General features: G+C 33.2%; 1 protein-coding gene across 1 annotated transcript in view; it reads left to right on the forward strand.

Moving 5' to 3' along the window:
• The first annotated feature begins 7,336 nt into the window (after window positions 1–7,336).
• The window catches only part of LOC122630799 (5-hydroxytryptamine receptor 2B-like), a 101,283-nt gene continuing 86,623 nt past the window's right edge, over window positions 7,337–21,996 (forward strand). Inside the window, exon 1 of the mRNA XM_043815725.1 lies at window positions 7,337–8,174. The gene's annotated coding sequence lies outside the window, so the exon portion shown is untranslated. The remainder of the gene's footprint in view (window positions 8,175–21,996) is intronic.

Consider the following 21,996-nt stretch of genomic DNA (forward strand, 5'->3'; position numbering starts at 1 on the left):
CTTAATTTCTAACGAAATTCTTCTTTGCACTGATGCATTGGACTTAGCGGTTAATTCTTCAAACGTGCGAAAAGAAATGCGAAGAAAAAAGAGAGTAGAAAAAAGAAAGAGAGAGAGAGCAAATACCATACGAGTACGTTCTGATTTATTATATCGTCGACGAATCGACGAGTTTTTTGTGTAAATGTAAAAAATGTCGAATACCGAGGCGAATTCGTCCGACCGAAATCCCTCTGTGGGGATTTTCTTGCGAAAGCAATATCTTGTCGCGCTATCGACGATTAAATTATTGGACTGAAATTCTGAAGGGGAATTTTCGTCGACGTTGAAAAATCGCGATCGGAATTCGTGACACTCGCGAAGGCAATATTGAGTTTTAAGAAATTAATGTTAAATGTACGTATCTACACGTACACACATACGCACGCATATATACATATTTGATTTTTAATCATTAATTTTGCGCAATATCGACTCGATTTTGTATATCTTGAAAGTTCATTTAATCCTTTGTTAAATCTACATTTTTATGATAATATCGTTCGACGAATATGATAAAAATTATTTGTGAAATTTTTGAGAAATAATTCGATAGATTCAAAAAAAAATATATATATATATTTACGATAAAATTTATATCATAACAACTAATAAATTTTTTAATTTTAATTTATAAATACATCTGCGGACATATTTAAGAAACAAATTGTTTCTATGTATTCTTTTAAACACTTTTGGATCGTTCAATTTCTTTATATCGATTTTAAATGTTTTCGATCGAAAAAAGAATTTATTACTAAATTAAAAAAAAAACGAGTGAAATAAATATTCAATGGAGAGAGAGGAGGGAGAGAGAGAGATAGAGAGAGAGATAAGAATAAAAATGAAGAAAAGAATAAGCGAGAAAAAGTAAAAAAGAAAAAAAAAGAAAGAAGAGGAAATGCCCGAATAAAAATGCTGTAAGACGTTTTAAATAAGAGCGAAGACGAGAGATTGCTAGGTATCTATATGTACGACGTTCTTGTAGTCATATTTGTAAATATCGTAAAACGAAAATCGATAAGAAAATGGTAGAGTAGTGGTTAAACGTGCTTTTCATGCTCGGCTTTCATATCAATCGGGTATTACAAGAAGGGAAATAAATTATATGCGAGATATAAGAGCGTTTTTATGTTCTTCTGTGAAGGAAGAAAAAGAAGAACGAACGAACGGAAGAGAGACAGAGAGAGAGAGAGAGAGAGAGAGAGAGAGAGAGAGAGAGAGAGAGAGAGGAAGGGAGAATATTGGCGATTGAATTAGAAGAGTAAGTAGAAAAATAAGGGGGTAGTTTAGAAGGAGATTCCTCAAAGTATTATAGCCAGAGAACCTAGAACGATACGTCACGGAATATCGAGCTTCGTAACCAACGATAGGTCGAACGTGCCTCTTAAAGCAGCTCGTATTAATGGCTTTCTCGTTACTGCAAGTGGTTTCTTAGAATAAGACGGAAAAAAATAAGAGATCGAAAAAGAGAGAATAGTAACCTTGGTCATCGTCTCGAAACTAATCGACTAATTCCTTACTTTTTGTTTTCTCCTTTTTTTTCGCTTTTCTCGAAAGGAATATGACGAGCTTCTCGGCTTTGTAAAAGTTATCTTCTTTTTCCTTTACTTTCTGTTCTGTTTTTATTATCTCGCACAAAAAATAAAACTGTTTTGTCGAAAGTAAGACGTTGATAAAAAATTGCCATTGAGAGCGATATCTCATGTTTGGAAAGTTTTCGATTTTATTCAAGTGACATTATATATGTGTATATATATATACACTGTATAATGTTTTTGATCTCGTGGGAACCAAAGAAAAAAGGTACTTTAATTTGGTGGGAGATAAAGTAAAAAGTGCGTTACGGATCATTAGTCGAAAGTTCTTTTTTGGTGGATGGAGGTGAACGATAAGGAGATGGAAAAGGATAGAAAAGGAAGAAGAGAGAGTTAACAATGGTTGATGATCACGTTCAGAACGTGAAAACAGCAAAAACTAACGCTCGGTAAAGCGTTACGTCATTGTCGCTTTCTCGTAATGCCGGAAAACATTCTGCGGGGAGGGTAGTTCTCATCTGAAGGATGTCTCCTTCACAATTCTGACCAACGTCATTAGTGTTTGCCGTGTCCAAGAGCGTTTCCCAGACTGAAATCAAGGATGAACCTGTTAAGAGAGACCGACTGATGAGATATTGCTCAGCGTATACGTGCCGTTAACTCTCTTCGATCTATTGCGGCTTCATTTTCTACATTACGGTTAGATCTATATCATTGAATATTATTATCGGAGACTTTTATTCAAGAAATCTTCTCAAACCAAACCGATAAAATTTTCATTCCAATATGTACATATGTATATTTAGTGCATTAATTACGTTTATTGTTATAGAAAAAAAGAAAGACAAAAAGAGAAAAAATCGAATTACGGACAAAATCGATTTCTTTCGAGACAAATTTTCTTCCGACCAAGGTATCGAATCTTTTCTTCAAACTAGGGAAATGCGAGGAATGAATGTCATTTTTGTCATTCTTTTTTTTTTAATTCTATTTTTATCTCTTTTTTTTTAAGAATTTCCAAATATTTGATCACGTTGGAAAATTTTTAAAAGAACGTTTATTTCTAGATTATTATCATTCTTTTTTTGTTATTCTTTTTTATCTCTCTTTCTTTTCCCTTTGATTTTTCCTTCTTCAAGATTTATATCAACTTTATGTAAATTCTTAAGCGAGAAAAAGATTACGATACGAGGTGGCAAGAAAAAGTAGCTATATATATATATTTTATATGGATATATAAGTATGTATCTATATACCATCACTAGAGAATAGGATATAGATGCATGTTTGACAAATCGAGATGCATCTTGTATCCTATACGAACGTTCATACATTTTGTATCAGTCGCCTCTGGTGTTGACGTTTCTCGAGGTGATTTTACGTTACGTAGGTATATTGTGAACGTATGGTGATTTTAGCTTATGTGCCTAGCCCTCCAGGTTTGCCGACACGTGAATTTCGTCGGTTTCGCGCTTAATCGATGATTCTGTCGGATTAGATTAAATCTAGCGATGTATTTGGTTGCGTGTAAATGGTGCAAAGAGAGGAATTACGTATTACTGCGACGATTAGATGGTCCATTTCGAGACTCGTAATGCGATGTAATTTCTCTTATTTTCGTGAGATATAACAGAAAAACAAATTGATGAGGAAGAAAATATATATATATATATATATATATATATATATCCTATTAAGAAATCCAAAGGAAATAAAAAGTAATAATGTTGGTAATAACGTCAGGAATTCTTCTTCTAACGTCGTCGAGACAAAGAAGTAAAGAAAATTTCTATCGACTATTGAATATCACAGAGATGCATATAGATGATAAAAGTACATGGAAATAGATGGAAGAAACTAGGTTCAAATATTTGTAAGAAGCTTTATCGAACAATGAGTCGTAAAGAGTCATTTTACTCGTATCGTCTATTTTAAGGATAAAAAGATGTTATGGTGTTTCTTAAACAACGGATAGTAGGATCAATGAGAAAGAGAAAGAGAAGGAGAGAGCGAGCGAGCGAGAGAGAGAGAGAGAGAGAGAGAGAGAGAGAGAGAGAGAGAGAGAGATAATCACCTTTTAAGATTGGCTTGTCTTACTACACAGGAATAGAGATAAATGTATGTTGAAAAGCTTGTTCAAGATCCGACGGGAAAGGTGTCAACTTCTATCGTATTGTTTTAGAACAATTAACGTCGTTAGTAGTTCTAGATTCAGGCACTAAAAAAGAAATGAGGGATGGAATACTCGAAAAGGACACTCTTCGTCGAGAGGGAAATTCAGAGAGAGAGAGATAGATAGATAAATAGATAGATAGATAGATAGATAGATAGATAGATAGATAAAAAGATAGATAGATAGATAGAGAGAGAGAGAGAGAGAGAGAGAGGGATGAGAAAAAAAAGGAACGATCGAATCCACTTTAGTGAGTCGATCGTTTCGAGAAGCGAATTTTGATGCTCGTAAAAACGTACGCAGAGACTATGTATATTTTCAAGTACCTACACGTAGTATACATACATGTATATATACACACGTATAGGGAGGGTCAGACAGACAGATAACGGACACATAGGGAGAACTCAACTGAACGAGGCTCATGCTAATTTGGATTCACCCTTCGGCACGGAGGGAGAATATGCGAGAAGAGTACGATCGCATGAGTACTCATCGAACGTGTCCCTTGAGTAAAAGGGACGGTAAAAATAGTAGAAAAATTCAAAACAGATGATACATGTATAATATACTATATATATATATATATATATATATATATATATATATATATATATATGTACAAACACATACTAGATATAACACATAGTACATATTATATATAAGTCTTAAAAAATATATGTATTTACGCATGTACGAATGGATGAATGAACGAACGGATAGATTGTGTTATACGTTTATGTATATTTTAGCTAATTTATCTGATAATTGTCTTCTGATAAACGTACTTTACTCCATTATCATTCTTACTTGAAATTTGAAAGAAAAGTTTCTCTTCTACCCTTCCCCTTCTTCCATTGCTACTTTGATTGGAATTGAAATATCTCACGAACGAGAGTTCTTTCTAACGATCGGAAACTCGACGATCGACTAGCTGTAACTTTCTAAATAGACCGGGTCTGCCTATTCTGTAATCAAGTTCTATTGGACGGCAACGCGATTACACTAAATAGAAATAGAGAGAGATAGAAGGAGAATGAGATAGATAGGGAGATAGATAGATAGAGAGATAGAGAGTGAGAGAGAGAGAGAGAGAGAGAAGAGTAGGTACATACGCGTACCTGCATACATATTTGTGTTCTCCAATGTTCAATTTACATTCAATATATGGATGTGTGTGTGTGTGTGTGTGTGTATATATATATATACATATGTAAGTATACATATGTCAATAATGACGAGAAACTCAAAATCATTCAGTTGACAAATATGTATATTCCATTCATCATTTTATTTTTTTATCGTACTTGTTACCATTTTTAATTCGTCGAATGGATGACTAGGTTCATTGAAAAACTTGTCCACTCTCTTCTTTAAGCCGATTTCCTTCACGGACGGTGAATCTTTCTCTCTCTCTCTCTCTCTCTCTCTCTCTCTCTCTCTCTCTCTCTCCCTCTCCCTCTCTCTATCTTTGTCTTCCTGTAATTAATTATACTTCAATTTCTTCAGTAATTAGCGTATCCTCATTGATCGAGCTACACGATATACAAATTTTCAAGAGTATCAGCAATTTTCAACTTCGTTTTATAGTCGTTTAAGAAATTTCATGATAAAATGGAACGGTGTATAAATACAGAGAAAAGAAATAAAGTCACTGATAAAGGTTGATTAAATAACAGAAATATATAGAATGAGAATGAAAGGTTCGACTTAAAATACGAATGAATGTAAGAGAAAGAGTAAAAGTAAGAGTAAGAATAAAAGAGAGAGAGAGAGGGAGAAACAGAGAAAGGGAGGAAGAGTAAGACGAGCTTTGAGAGAAAAGTAAAATATGAAAGAGAATAGAATGAAATGAAAGGATAGGAGAAAGGAGGGTAGGAGAGTGAAGAGCGGAGACTAAATTTCTTGAAAATAAGAATCTTCCATAAAAGTTAATAACTTATTCTTAGCTGTGTCATAAATGAATCTTTTTCTTTCGTACAACTTTCGTCCTCTACTACTTCACACGTTTTAAAAATTTCAACGATGTTCGAAGAACTAAACAAATATCAAATAACATTTGTCTCGAAACGTTCCATGAAATTCGCGAATCAAATTATTTTCATATTTTTTCCAAAAAGAACGATGAAATCATATAAGAATTTCACAGACCTTTTAAATTTCACAAAGAAAAAATTATCTCTCTCGGGGAAATCATTTGGTCGGGATTTCGACGAATTTTCGACGAAATTTTCCATTAATAAAAATTTATTCATAAACATTGGTCTGCTCGTTGGACGTTGGAGTGAAAAAAGAAAAAAGAAAGAAAGAAAAGATAAAAGAAAGACAAGCAAAATAAATAAACAGATATACTGAACAGTGCAAGAGAAGAAAGGAAAGAGAAAGATGAATAAAAAAAAAAAGAAACTTAAGGAAAAAAGTAATAGAGATAACAGAAGGACATTAATGTTGACGATTTCTCGCGAGAGAAGGTCGAACGTGCGTTGTCACCAACACGGTGACGTCAGTGGCATATCGTTTCCCTTGAAACGGAAGAGAAGTGAAAGGGTAGTTGGAGAAAGGAGCAGAAGAACTCGAAGGGAAAGAAAAAGAAGAAGAAGAAGAAGAAGAAGAAGTATGTGGTAGAAGAAAAAGAAAAAGAAAAAAGAAGAAGAAGAAGAAGAAGAAGAAGTAGAAGTAGAAGGGAAGAAAAAGCAGAAGTAGAAGCAGAAGTAGAGGTGGTGCGCCCTTAGCGGAGAAGAGTACAGGTACACGGAGTAGGGTATATAGATAGATATATAGATAGAAAGAGAGAGAGAGAGGGAGAGAGAGAGAGAGAGAGAGAGAGTGAGTGAGAAGGGGTAGTTGGAGAAAGGAGGAAGCGAAAGGGTGGTTTGTCTGGCGCTTGCGTATTCGCGTTCCTGTTCATTTGTCAGCCGAGCACAGCTTCCACCACCACGACGAACGGCACAGCGCCTGCCTTTCCTCCCTCTATCTATCTCTCTCTCTCTCTCTCTCTCTCCCTCTCCCTCTCTCTCGCTCTCTAACTTTCTCTCTCTCCCTCTTTCTCCCTCACTCTCTCTGTCCGTCTCTCTCGACACTATTCGATAACAAACTCCATAGTACCAGTACTGGTACGGTACTCCGGAGCACCGGATCGTTCTCTCGGCGTATCTCGTCTTGTCGGCCTTCGAGTATCATATCTTCTCTCTTTTCTTTATACAAGAGTGCAAGAGAAAGATAGAAAGAAAGAAAGAAATCAAGAAGAAAAGAAAGAAAGAGAGAAAGAAAAAGTCAGGCCGTTTCTATCGCTTGAGAGAAGCTCTCCTCGAGCAATATAACTATCGGCTTCGATCACGAAAAGTAAACGTTACTCTTCTCTTTTTCCCTCCGAAAGTCCCTCCGACCATCTCAGTCGACGAGTAATCCTCGATCCACGTTCGATCCCCAATATCACTCGATCTTATTCTTTTTTCCTATCTTTTTTTTCTCTCTTTCTTTCTCTCTTTCTTTCTTTCTTTCTTTCTTTCTTTCTTTCTTTCTTTCTTTCTCTGTTTCTCTCTACGGTTAAAATCGTCTATCCATCTGTCTCTCACTTTCTTCTCAATTTGTTTGTTTCTATTTTCCTTTCTTCTTTTTTTTTTTTTTTTATTTAATTCTTTTTCCTTTTATTTTTGTCACAGTATACGGTGTTTTTGTCGTTGTATTTTTGTTCGTCGTAGAGACGACGAAGGCTATTGGTTTAACTGTTTTCCCATAAAATTTTAATAACTTCGTTTCTTATCGAGTTATAAATTAGAAAATAATTTTGTTATAAAAGGGGGAAAAGTGTGTGAGAATATAATCCAGTGTCTTTGAACTTTCCGTAAACTCTGACAAGTTGGTGGATCGCGTTTCATCGCGGTTCACCTCTGTCTCTCTGCTTTTTCTTTTAACCACGCTCTCTCTTTCTCTTTTTCTTTATTCATACATTGAATCCCAATCATCTGTCCTTTCTTCTTCTTATCGCGCAACGAAAAAAATTTTTGTTTTTCTCGTATCGAACGACCGGCAACTCCGTTGCTTTCCAGTGCATAACTTGTTGCTCATATGTAAGCAGTGATCCGAAACGTTTTGTCGATTTCAACCCGCAGAGTGTGAAGAAAGAAAGGGGAAAAAACGAAGAAAAGGAAAAAGACGAAGAAGAAAGGGAGGAGGAAGAGTAGAAGAAGGAAGAAGTGAAAGGAGCCAGAGGAAAAGGGAAAAAGCTGTTTCTTCTGATTTGAAATTACAAAGAAAATGTGCACTTGGGGTTGTTGCCAATGACGAATCTCTTCTTTTCTTCTTCTTCGAAACTTTAAGAGGACGCATTGAATTGAGGAGAGAAAACCCTGTTCGAAAGGAAACCAAAAGGATTTTCTCACATTGGCTGTTCGTCTATCTTGTTACCCGCAGCTTAAAGTGCGGTAAGAACAAACAAACATCTATAGAACAAACGTGCTATTACATCTTTGTTTGACGCAAAGATTATCCTATTTTTCATCTCCTACGCCCTGGTCGTTTCATCTTTTCTTTTTCTTCCGTCCTATATTCATTTTCTTTTTTTCTTCTTCTTTTTTTTCTCTTTTTCTTTTTTTTGTCTGCTATCTACCATCTCCACCCGACCTCCTTCACAATATTCATCTTTTTCAATTTCAACGATTTATTTAGAAACGCCGCAGAAATACTCGTGCTTTAACCTTTTGCATTGTTACAAACTAGCTCACTCGGAGTACGCATCGCTTCGCTTTTATACCGAGTCCTATGATAGTGTGTGCGTCTGTGCGTGTATCAATGTACATATGGAAGTGAATCCGCGCGGAAAAAATGTACGATTTAAATGTCCTCGAGCGTTTAAAGAGTGCTTCCGCGTGTTACTATCGTATTGTTTGCAGTGATTTGGACTTTTTTCTTCTTACAATGGTTACATCTCTTTTCATGATAATTGTTTCGGTAATATTTATTTCTTTATCATACAAATCATGACCAGCAAGTTGGAATTTATAAAACTATATATATATATATATATACATTTTTACAAACATTTATATAATACCTACGATAAATAGAAAAATAGAAACAATACGACATTGACGACATAGAAAAAAGCGAACATTGGTAAAAACAATAATTTCGGAGTAAAAATGTCGAACAGTTAATTCGTATTAAATTAATCAAGCTCCAATTATGCTCTATAGTCGCATTAATTTCATCAAGCGTAATTCGTTAACGTTTGCATATTTAGAAATTTGTTAACACACATAGGGGGATATATAAAATTATTTCAATTCACTTGAAACGTACCTACGTATGTATCTAGCCCATATATTGACAATAAGTACCGTACAAAAGGATTTCAATTTCGTATATAGCAGAATATTTGCAAGATTTCAAAGTGATTACGAATTGTTGGAGTTCCATTACAAGTTATTATCAATTTCTCCGAGTTCGCATTTATGACATAAGAAATTCACCGTGGAAATTCGACGTCGAGAAGGTGGAGAATAAATAAGGGAAGAGAAAGAGAGAGAGAGAGAGAGAGAGAGAGAGAGAGAGAGAGAGAGAGAGAGATTAAGAAAAGTCGAGATATCGAGGGTGCACGCGCGATAAGTCGATTTCCCATTTCCATTTCCTTTCGTGTAAGTTGCTTGAAGACGAGGTTCCACATCGATATCGCTTTTCTAGAATGAGAGAAGGACTGTAAAGGATGGAAAAGGGGAGGAGAAGAAAAGATGAGTGCTGGATATCTAGAGAAGGGTTTAATCCTTTCGTGGCACACGCTCGAAGGTTTGATTGACTTTGACGAGCTAGAAAAGATGGCTCAAGGAAAATAGCTCTCTCTCTCTCTTTCTCTTTCTCTTTCTCTTTCTTAAAGAATTCCTCTCTTTCTCTCTCTTTTTCTCTCTCTCTGGCTCTCTTTTTATCTTATCTATCATCCTCTATGTGCGATCTCAATTTTCGAATGATCGAAGATGCGAGCGAGCTTAGTTCAGTTTAGCTCTCTCTCTCTCTCTCCCTCTCTATCTATCTATCTATCTACCTATCTATCTATCTATCTATCTATCTATCTATCTATCTATCTATCTATCTCTCTTTCTCTCTCTTTCTTTCTCTCTTTTTCTTTCTACAACACGTAAAATTCGATTTCAACGGTTGACGGCGTGACAAATTGAAATTTTCTGGGTTGCCCTGTTTTGACCTCAGGATCTCCGGGATAGAACCACAGTGCAAAAGAGAGAGAGAGAGAGAGAGAGAGAGAGAAAAAGAGAGGAGAGATATCACAAAGGGTGAAGAGGTTTAGCGAAAGGAAAGGAACAAGAGCGGAAAAAAGTAAATAAGAGAAAAAAAGAGAAAGACCATGCGTGCGTGTGTGTATGTGTGTGAAGATAGAGAGAAAGAAAGAAAGACAGACAGAGAGAAAGAGTGAGAGAAAGAGAGAGAGAGAGAGAGAGAGAGAGAGAGAGAGAGAGAAGGGGAGAGAAAGCGAAATATAATTTATTTCACACGAGCGTAAATTCAATATAGAAAAAAGAAAAAAAAAACGAAAAAAAGAGAAAGAGAACGATCATATATGAGTGAGTGCATATTGAACGAAAAAGTTTAAATACAAATTGCTAGTAAAATTAATGATTGAAATTATCTTATATATCGTTATTTAATTAGAAAATAAGTGAATAGCAATCTCAAAAGTAAAGAGAGTTGGTAACTCTTTTATACATGACGACAAATCGAATTCGATAATATGATGCTCATAGGAATCATCGAAAAAGAGAAAGAAAAAGGAAAAGAGAAAGAGAGAGAAAGAAAGAGGAAAAGAAAGTATAAGGGAAAGAAAAGGATCAAGCACGACCTCGGAACTGCGAGAAGGGTTTTATTTATTAAAAAGCCGACTAGGGTGGGTCAGAACTCGTTTTGTAAAAGCGAAGCTAACTTTCGAGTGCGATAAATTAGCCAAGAAAATCGAGCGGACAAAGTGTATTCTATCTCTCTCTCTCTCTCTCTCTCTCTCTCTGTCTCACTCCCCCTTTCCTTCGAGATCCAGATGCTTTCCTTATTGTTCTCTCATTTCTTGTCTTGTTTCTTCCTACGTCTTATCTCCGTCCTCTTTCTTAACGATGAACTTTCCCTACAAGAAGAGTTAGTAGCGCGATACAAGAATGAAGTAATTAAAAAAAACTATATACCGTTTTCTCCTCGACTCGATACTTTTTCTGATTTCAAAATGTTTGTTACTTGAAACAAATTATCTCTTTTTCTCACTACTTCACTCTTTATTTATTTCTATTTTATTTTAATTTTTTTTTTTTTTTTTAATATTGTCTTATTACATAATTCCACTCCGAATAAACTTATTACACGCTGTTAGGAGATAAAAACATACCGACGGGAGTAATCAAAGTACTCGTTATATTAAAAAGAAAGTATTTTATATCGTAATAATAGAATCATTTAAAATTAAGATCCAAATAAAAAAGTTATTGAATTAATATAAATTTGAATATACTCGAGAGAGAGAGAGAGAGAGAGAGAGAGAGAGAGACTTTCTCTATATCGTATATTATACATAAGATAAATCATAATATTTACTAGTAAATGCATATACATTTCGATATCATTCATAAAATAATACTTTGTTTACGAATGAATATTACACGTTACGTTACAAGATATATTACACATTGTTTATCGTCGATAAAGTTAAGGTCAACATTGACTTTGATTCGCAAAACTAATCATAAATTATTATCACCCACATAATTCTAATAGTTAATTTAGCGCTATATAGTATCTAATAATTCTAGATACGAAATCCGTATCCATTGTTCGTTGCTCCCCAAATGCACATTAGAATTCGCACGTAGGAGCTTACCTCAGCAACCTACCTCCACCGAAATAATATCCAAGAATTTCCAATAAAGTCTCAGGAAGAATGCGCTACTCGGCTTTCCACCGAATCACCACTACTATTACTACTACTACTCTACTACTACTACTCTACTACTACTAGTACTACTACTACCAGCACTCTGCTACTACATATTACCGCTATTACTATAGTATTGCCATTACTATCGTTCTCCTTTTTTCCCATCGTCATTGTCGTTTACTTTGTTAGGAAGCAAAGTACTTAGATACGTTAATACGTATCGCGTGATCAAAGAAATTGAAAAGTTTTTCGAGAGAAATAGGATAGAAAAAGTCACGAGAAACGTTTTCGACCACGTAAAATTCAACTAAATTCAAAATTTCCTTTGAATCTCACGTGTGATCTGCTTTGGTGCAGACGGTTTAAAGAGATAAGAAGAAAAAAGTAAAAAGGAACGAAAATAAAACATAAAAAATGAGAGATTTGAAGTGAAATAAAAAATATATATGTATATGTAAAAATGTCAGGTCAACGATATGGAAAATGAGATGAATGTGATTAAAAAAAAATATCTAGCGAGTAGCAGTAAGTACGATATTTTGAAAGGAAATTTTAAATTCATGTTAAATCAAATAAGAATGTGATAGGGTGTAATAGATCAGGTTCATCTTGTAAATTTACTTCTCTTATGGGGATTTCATCGTCGTATTTCTTCGATATCATCGTAACGGAGACCGATAGATCGGGACAGCATTTTTATTAGAACCTACGTTTTCTCCGTACCATCGTGGTACGTTATATAATATATATATATATATATATATATATATATATATATATATATATATATAGTGAGAGAGAGAGAGAGAGAAAGCAATAAAAAGAGTCCAAAGAGAGCATAAAAGCGAAAAAGAGAGAGAGAGAAATAGGAAACCCATTAAAAATCACTGAGAGATCGAGATGGAACATCGAAGATCAACGATGTTTCGTTGGAATCACTTGTGAGAATTTATTTTTTCTATAATATCAAATGTTATTCAACATATTTTTAATGTCCATTCCTAGAAGATGTTGCTGCACTTAGAAATTGGTAGTATCCTTGAGTAAAGGAAAGGAAATAGAGAAAAGGGGAAAATAGAGTAGAAATATACAATGGCATGAGGTAGACAATAGTACGGAAATAGCATGAGAGGAGGGTAATCGTCGGTTATGGGAAGTAAGTAAACGAAAGGAAGAAATACACACACACAGAGAAAGAGAGGAAGAGAGAGAGAGAGAGAGAGAGAGAGAGAGAGAGAAGGAGAAAGTAAAGTAGCTCGATTATAGTAGGCCTTAATTACGAGAACCATTTTCAACAGGGCCTCGGGCAGAAAATCGAAGAAAAAGGAAAGTAAAGGAGCAAAAAAAAAGAAGAAGAAGAAGAAGGAAAAAAATAAAAAGAGAACTAAGCAACTAATTACGCGAGACCATCGTAAGCTTTGGTTCCTTCCACTCGGCGTTAATTACGAGCGAATCGGGCAAAGTCTCTTTCCTCTTTCTTTATCCTTTTTCTTCTCCCTTTTCTTCTTTACCTCTTCGTGACGTCATAAGGTATCGTCGCCAACTTCATTTTCCCATGGGACGATGTAAAAGTCTTGGAGAATTGACTTTTTCTATGGGTCAGCTTCTTTTATCCTCATTTTCCGCCCTTTTTTCTTTCTTTTTCTCTCTTTTCTTTCTCTCTGTCTGTCTGTCTCTGTCTCTCTCTCTCTCTCTCTCTCTCTCTCTCTCTCTGTATTTCTCTATCTCCCTCAATCTCTCTTTATTCCTCCATTTCATTTTCCCTTTTCTCCGATTCTCCGACGATATCACGCAACGCAAACTCATTATATAACGAATGAAAGTTCTTCCTTCCTACCGGAAGTCCTGTTTTACTTCAGCTCGTTAAAATCCGTCAATGGGTGATTCTAAAACCAAGAAGAACCAATTATCTACTATCACCTTTCGCGATAGTGTACTCCGAATGAAAGCCGAACGTACGCCGTAGGAACTCTTCGACTCTTTTTTCTTAACTTTTCCGTAATGTGGAAGTGTTTCATCAAAGTTATGCGAGAGATATATTTGAGTGAATATGTGTATCTCTCTCTCTCTCTCTCTCTCTATATATATATATATATATATATATATATATATGGGACATTGAAGACAGTTATATATATATAAAAAAATAAATATATAACATACATAAATAGATATATAACACGATAGTATCCCTTTCTTCATTCTTCTCGAATAACAGAAAGATAAATTAACCTTGGTCCATTGAAATGGAATCTCCTGGAATAATAGACTTTTTTTCACCCTCTTCTTTTCCCCTACTCCCTCTCTCTTTCCCCCTCTATCTCTATCTGTATCTCTCTATCTATCTCTATCTGCCTTTCATTCATTCATACCCCAGCGCTCTTTCCATCCTCCTTAAATTCAAATCCTCGAGACTAGCTCCGTCACGGAGACCGACGTTTCCTTGTGATTTCGACGTGAAATGGAACACCCTACGAAGTGTGTGCTCGAAGAAGACGATACGACGAGACACGATGCGATATCCGATGCCTTGCCTCTGTCACTGACTTATCTTCTATAAGAGTCGAGGCAATGGGATGAGGGGGATAGAGGGATAGAGGGAGATAGGAGAATATATGGGGGAGGGTGGAGGGTGGTATCGTGGTCGAGGATGGTACGAATAGAATGGAACTTACAATTAGTTTGGTATATCACCGAAATTGGAATCCATTATGCTCGTGGTGACGAATTCAAAGCGTTGATAACACGATAGACAGAGAGATCTATCATGTTATATTAATCATATCAAAGATAAGGCAACGATCTTACTAAACGTATCTACGTACACACATATGTATGTATATATGTGTACGCGTGTTTGTGTTCTCGTGCACCTATATTCGTACGTAAATATAACCAGTCATGCAAAAACTTAATCTCATTCTGCATGACTTTATGTCAAAGCATAAGAAGTTATTTCACGAAAATCACGATTATCTTGAATTATTATTTAGAAAATTGACTGTTGATTGACAATTTCAGAAATAGGGAATGAAGAGACGCGGGAATAGAAACTATTAGATTTATTCGGATAAAATATATTTATTGTGGAATTATTAAGAGCGATTAGTTTTAGTCTGTTTATTTTAAAATCGATCCCATTATCGTTGTGCAATCGAATTTTTTAACTTTGTTATAATCGAGGAAGAAAAATGGATAATTTGGTAGTTGACGTTATCGCGAGAACGTATTGTTATCTAAAATAGTCTTGTCATAAAATGTCATATAATTAATTCCTTGTTAATAATTTCACAATGTAAACGACGTGTTCGTAATCTTTAAAAAGAAATTTAATTTTCTAAATTTGTTCGATATTAGACACGAGATTTTTCGATGTATTTGGATTAAAAAAAAAAAAAAGAAAAAAAATCGAGATTAGAAGAAGGAACAAAGAGAACAGGCGCTTGGAACGATTTGAACGATTAGATCGAAGTTCCTCGCATCACATGCAAAAGTTCTTTTTTCTCTTTTTTTTTTACTCTTTTTTTTTTTATCGATACACAAGCAGCTCACCTTTCCAAGAAATAAAACGCACACGTGCGTGTTCGTCTAATATACTATCCCTTCTTGCGAGATGCCTTTATACTATATTTCATGGCGAATGACGTAGAAAAAAAAATGTTAGAGGTAAGCTTCGACGAATATCACTCTTTCAGGAACGATGTTATGTTAAAGGGAAAACGTCCAGTGATCCAAAAGACGAAGCGATAGGACGACATCCGGCTTTTCCTTTCATCTCTAAAATGTGAGAATCAAAAGAAAAAAGATAGAGATAGACAGATAGATATACAGAGACAGAAAAAGAAAGAAAGTAAAAGAGAGAGAGAGAGAGAGAGAGAGAGAAAGAAGGAGAAAAACGTGAAAGTAAGTTTATCGCGAGAGTAGTCATGAGTCATGAGTTTCTGAAAGTTCAGTAGTAAACTCACATAAGTAATAAAAAAGTAATATCGATGGAATAAAATAAAATAAAAAATAAAAACAGAAAGAACGAGAGAGAGAGAAAGAGAGAAAGTGGGGAAAAAGGAGAGAAACAGAGAAATATAATATATTCTTTCAATGATTTCATACATCTTTTTGTGAAATATATAAAAACCAAATAAAAAAATATTTGTATATAATCTTTCAAAGGTGATAAAAGTTAAGGGAGTTATTTCGAATGAGAGAATCGGATGGTTTTGATCGATCAGCATCGTTTTATCAAATACGCAAATTCTATCGATCTTCGTGATTGGTTATTCGTTAGGAATAACTAAGCATTAATAGGATTTCCAGAAGGGAAGAGATGATGCAAACGATCGGTACTCCGAGTCACGGTATGGAAACGTTATAATCGGATGGTACCGATCGTTTCGATGGTAACGATCGGATGGTTTAATCATTTACCAAACACTTTAAGTGCTAGACTATAACTTCCTCTACGCATTAGTATCTGAACTGTTTTCGAGAATTAGGATTAGCTAACATGCGTTTATGTTAACATCTGTATCTATTTTTTTATGTACAATATATGTATATACAAATATATATATATATATATATATATATATATATATATATATACATATCAACATGATGCTATATTTTTTTATTTCTTTTTTTTTTTTCTTTTCTTTTTTCTATTTTCTTTTTTCTTTTGAACAGAAAGATCATATGACGATTATTAAAAATATTTTTCCTGGGAGAGAAATTCTTTTTTCTCTTTCCCATAAAATTTTATCTAAGTTATGAATTTTCTTTTTTCTTTCTTTTAATTTACATTTCAAACGATATATTAAAAAAAAATTGTCGTAATTAATATCTCTTTTTTACTTTTATCATCATATTGATGTAAAGTTTAAACTATTTTCGAAACCATTTCATATCTTATTATATATTTATTATTATAAAATTTATAATGAACCGACGCAAGAGATTGATACGACATTGAATAATAAAAACAACAAAAGGAAATAAAAGAAGATTTATTTTTGTCTTTATTGCAATCATACATATATCGTAGTTCTTTGTTATAAAAGGGCAAAGAGAGGTAGAGAATGAGATAAAGAGAGAGAAAGAGAGAGAAAGCAAAGATCACGGGAACGAAATAATTTTCTCGAAATCACGTACGGCGTTGATCCGACAACGAGATGAACGCGAAAGGCGTGTCGTTAATGTCCACGATGTTGGTGGTTAACGATCCTTTTCTTTTTCCTTCCCTTCTTTTATTTTTCTCGTTGTTTCTATTCCCTCCTTCTCAAAGATATAATTCTCCTTTTTTTTTATCCACTTCCCTCTCTTGTCTTTCTTTCTGCTTACGAAGAATCGTGCTTATTTTCTTTTTTCTTTTAATCGATACGAAACGTAACGTCATTGTCATGATAAATCTCGATCGGTTTGGTAAAATATGAAAGAAAAAATAATAAAAAAAAAAAAATGAAAAAAATATATTATTCGATAAATATGATTTCTCTCCGTAAAGACGCATTGTAAAAAAATTAATTCGAAAAATCTCAAAAGAATTATTTTCACGTTAGACAGGACCTGTATGTACTATCGATAAATACGTTTATCGAGATTTTTTTAAAGTGCTCGGTGATCGAAGATTTCTCTTCTCTTTTTTTTTAATTTTTTTCTTTCTCTTCTTCTTTTTCTACTTCCTCTTCTTCTTCTTCTTCTTTTTCTTCTTCTTCTTCTTCTTTTTCTTCTTCTTCTATCTGATGTATTTTTCATGTAAGGTGTCAATGGAGAACGAGCAAGCTGTTTATCTCGCCAACGGCTTTCAGTGAAAGAGAGATAAAACGTTTTATGCACTCCAGACGTCAATGCTCTTTTGTGGTCCACCATTCGATCTCTCGTAGAAAAGATTAAGCAAGCTGCAAAAAAGAGATTGTGGTCGTAATTGTAGTGCTTTATTTAAACATTCCTTCACGAACTTTTCGATTTAGGAAAAAAGAAACTTTTTCTCGCGTATAGTTTGAAGTACTGTATATTAGTATTTTTTCATTTATATATATATATATATCAAATGCAAGGTAAATGTTGCAATATTTATTATCTAATTATTAAAAATCGAAAGAAATGAAAAATTATGTTTTAAATTGTAAATCAGTGACTTCGCTTATTCTAAATAAATTTTCGTCGGGTAAAAGAATTATTCTTTACAAAACTCGTTGTGCTCTACATATTCACGAAGTTTCATTAAAATCAGAATTTCAAAGTTTAGGTTCCTTCTCTTTATAAAGTATGATGTAAATGTATGTTGGTATTACTCGTAGGGTTAAATATGTCAACCATCGTTTACATTTCGAACAAAAAGTCATTAGCATGAATTTCATTGAAAATTTTCTCGTTCTTCTGTTCTTTTTACCATCGTATTAAGTAAACCAAACTTGGAGATATTCGATTAAGCGAGATCGTCGTTTTTACCTTTAGGACCTTTTAAAGAAACATCAGGCACAGTTCGAACCACGAAGGGTTAATAAAACGAAGGGTGGCAAAAGTGTTTTCCTTAGTGTATATTTGTTTCACCGTGCTTAACTTCGCCATAAAAATAACACCAAATTATTTTCTACAAATTCAAGGATTTCATTGGTACGTCATCGATCGTTTATTTTATCATTATCGTTCAACCACGAAAAAATGATCAAAGAACTTATTTCTCTTTGAATTATTTAAAACCCAGATTATTTTTCCTTTTTCCTTTTTTTAAATAAAGCTAACAAGACTCTTGAAAAATTATTCTTAAGCATATACTTTCCTTTATAACATTTGTAAGTGTCTTTCTGTATAAGGAAGAAAAAAAAATTACTTGAAATTGAAGGTGATTTCTATGCAAGAAGAAAAAAATTCGATTACTTTATACTTTTAAGTGATTGTATCTCAAAAGTGGTTTCTTTCGCGTAATAAAAAAAAAAAAGAAAAAAGAAAAAAGAAAAGAGGAAAGAGAAAATGAAAAAGAAAATAAAAAGGAGGAAGAAAGCGCGCGATTTTTTTCAAGATAAACTTACGTGTGTATATATATATTTGTTTTTTTTCGATTAAAGATATTTATGAAATTTCTATTTATATAGACGCGCTATCCGTTCTATCCTTGGAAAATAATGAAAATACACGTTGTTAATTCTGAACAATGTCCACTCGTTGCGATTCACGCTGATTGGAATCTGGTTTCGTTGGATATTCTTTGAAATTTACCGATCGGACCATTTTCCGTTGATATAATCTACACGATTGTACCTATATGTGGATGTATTCGTCTATATATCTACATATACATATATCTACATGTCCCTTTTAACAAGGTTCGTATCTTCGTTATCCGTGCAAACGCGTGCACGCGAGTCATTAACTCGATTAATTAGAGTGTGAAAAGGTTTAATATTCCGTGCGTGTAACGAAGGTAACCATTGAAAACCTCTAACGACACTTCGAATTTTGCTTTCATATGATACTACATACATAGTCGATACTACATTTCGAGTTATCGATATATGATACCTACATACATATGTTGTATGTATGTATATATGTATGTATGTATGTATGTATATACAAATATATGTATGTATCTATATGAATGACTCGTTCGATATGAATTTGAACGTTTAGCTTTGGATATTAATTTACATATTAATTCCTCGATCAACGTTCGTACTAGCAGAATTTTTGTAATTTTCACTATTGTCATTTTTTCTAGGTCGAATCTCTATAAAAAGAAAAATAGAAGAGAAAAGAAAAAGAATATAGAGAAACAAAAGAAAAAAAAACAGTTTCCGAGTGAAACGACGAATCTTTCATATTCTCTCCCTTTTGTCTTCGTACCTACAATAAATCTCATATTGTAATGATAAGGGTAATATTAACGATGACATCGATATTTCTTAATGGTTAAAAATTATTCGAAGATATATACTTTTCACTCGAATTTGAGGAATTCGAAAGAAAAGGAAATAAATGAAATGAAATAAAATGAAAAAAATAAAGAAGAAAAATAAATTACAATCTATTCTCCATAGAATTACATACATATATATTTTCATATTTATATATAATACTCGTTATTAAAACGTTCCATTGCTACACGATCTCGAAACTGTTGTAAATGAATTCGTTAGACATTTTTTACTTGGTAAAAACGCAAATATAATATTTTATTAAAAAAGTTAAAAACTTTTTATGTTCTTTGTAAAGAGATATGCAAACGTATAAAGGATATATATTTTTGTACTTTTATATACAATTTTCTAGTAAAACGATCGAAGTTCTTTCACTTCCTGTTATATTTATTTAAAAATCTATTTTATACCATTACATTTACATGTACATGTAACACGGGCACATAATTATTATGAACGGATTTGAATGAATGAAAACGAATGAAAACGAATGAAAACGAATGAAAATGAATGAAAACGAACGGTTTGATTAAAATTTTCTTTAACTATAGATATGCAAGATTTGCGAAAAAACCATTAGATCTCGGGTTCTTAAGACTCTCTCGAATAACTTGGGAAATCACTTTTTTTTTCTTTTTCTTTCTTTTTCCACGAGATAAAAAGAGACACAGAATTAAACCACCAAGCAAGCATTTTAGTAAAACGTCGAATGCTCTTTCTTCGTCGACTTCAGCGTTATTAAAATATTTGTGCTATGTTAACTATATAGGCCGTCTATATAGCAAAATAATATATATATATATATATATATATATATATATATATATATTCTGTTATCGCTTAAAAAGGTTTTGTCATTCCACAGTATTTTATTTTTATTTTTATCTGCATTTTTACTTTTATTTTAATTTTTATTGTTAGATTTATTTTTATCTTTTTTGTTCTCCACCTTCGGACATAATCCGTAAAGTGTAAGAGAGAAAGAAGGAAGAAGACGCGAAGAAAAGGAGAAAAAAAGAAGTAAGAGAAAGAGCGCGAACTCGATCAAAACTTTTAAACGGAGTGTAACTTTAGAATGGGCGTTCTTTACCTCGAACGGTTTCCTATTAATTTGCGATATCGTCTTGGCCATTAAAGACAATCGCATCGAAATTTCTTCTCTCTGAACGATCGTTGATATCAACTCTTTCCTTTGGAAAAAAGAACACTCAACTTTTCGGCAATATTTTTTTCCTTTTTTTCTTTTCTTCTTTCTTTTTTTTCTTGTCTTTTTCTTACAATGAATTTCGTTTTTTTCAATTTTTTTTCTTTTGAGTGAGAAATACTTTGAAATATACAAATCTTTTAGAACAAATGTAAGTGCATTGAAAAAATTGTTCCTCAAAATGATTTAACTTGAATTGCATTTTTTTTCCTTGTCTCCCTTTCTTTAATTACATTATTCTTTAGATTTTAATGTATATTAAATTAAAATACGCGAACATGCATACATGCATACATACATACATAAATACATAAATACGTACGTACGTACATACGTAGAAATAATTAATGTTGAATTTTGATAATTATTTCTACTAACATAATTCGACGCCATTAGCCTCGAGTCAATTAAAATTAATTTGGTAAACTTTCCTATATAATTCAAAGACTCTTAAGCACTTTAAATATTCACAACTCGTTCTCTCATCATAATACTCTATCGTCATTAGTGCCTATCATCGTACTAACGTACGCCTGGAATTCGCGAATTTCTCTCGCTTTAGATATAATATAGTATAAACTCGGAAAGCTGCGGTTTACCAGAAGCTCACAGAAGCTTCTCTGTGAAGCTTTATATATATATATATATTATATATATTATATATATATTTATATATTTATATATATGCATAAAGGTACATAATATTTATATATATTATATAAATATATTTATATATATATATATATATATATACATAACTCATATAGATTTACTTTGATTTCCGGATGCAAGAGGCACGAAGGAATCCTTTATACGACCCGTCGACACGTGTGTTTCCTTTTGAGTCTGCCTCTTGTTAACTTGGGCGACGTGTATGTGGGCGTATGTATATTTACGCGTACCTGTACAGTAGAAGTTATGAGATACATAACACCTAAATATGTCCTTTGAATTTAAAGAGACGTAGAATAATTTGTAATAATAATTTATTGCGTTCTTTTCATAAGAACGTGAAACAGAAACAGATCTTTGAGAGGAAACTTATTTTTTCTTCTTTTTCTTATTACTTTTATTTTTTATTTCTGTAATAATTTACATTATTAGTATTATACATTACACAGTAAATATACAAATGTTGTAACAAAAAACATCAACTAATTGAAAATCTTTCTTTCTTGGTGCTCATCTTCGTTAGATTTTCTTTA

This window comes from Vespula pensylvanica, chromosome 7 (genome assembly GCF_014466175.1).
Source record: "Vespula pensylvanica isolate Volc-1 chromosome 7, ASM1446617v1, whole genome shotgun sequence".
Classification (NCBI taxonomy): Eukaryota; Metazoa; Arthropoda; class Insecta; order Hymenoptera; family Vespidae; genus Vespula; species Vespula pensylvanica.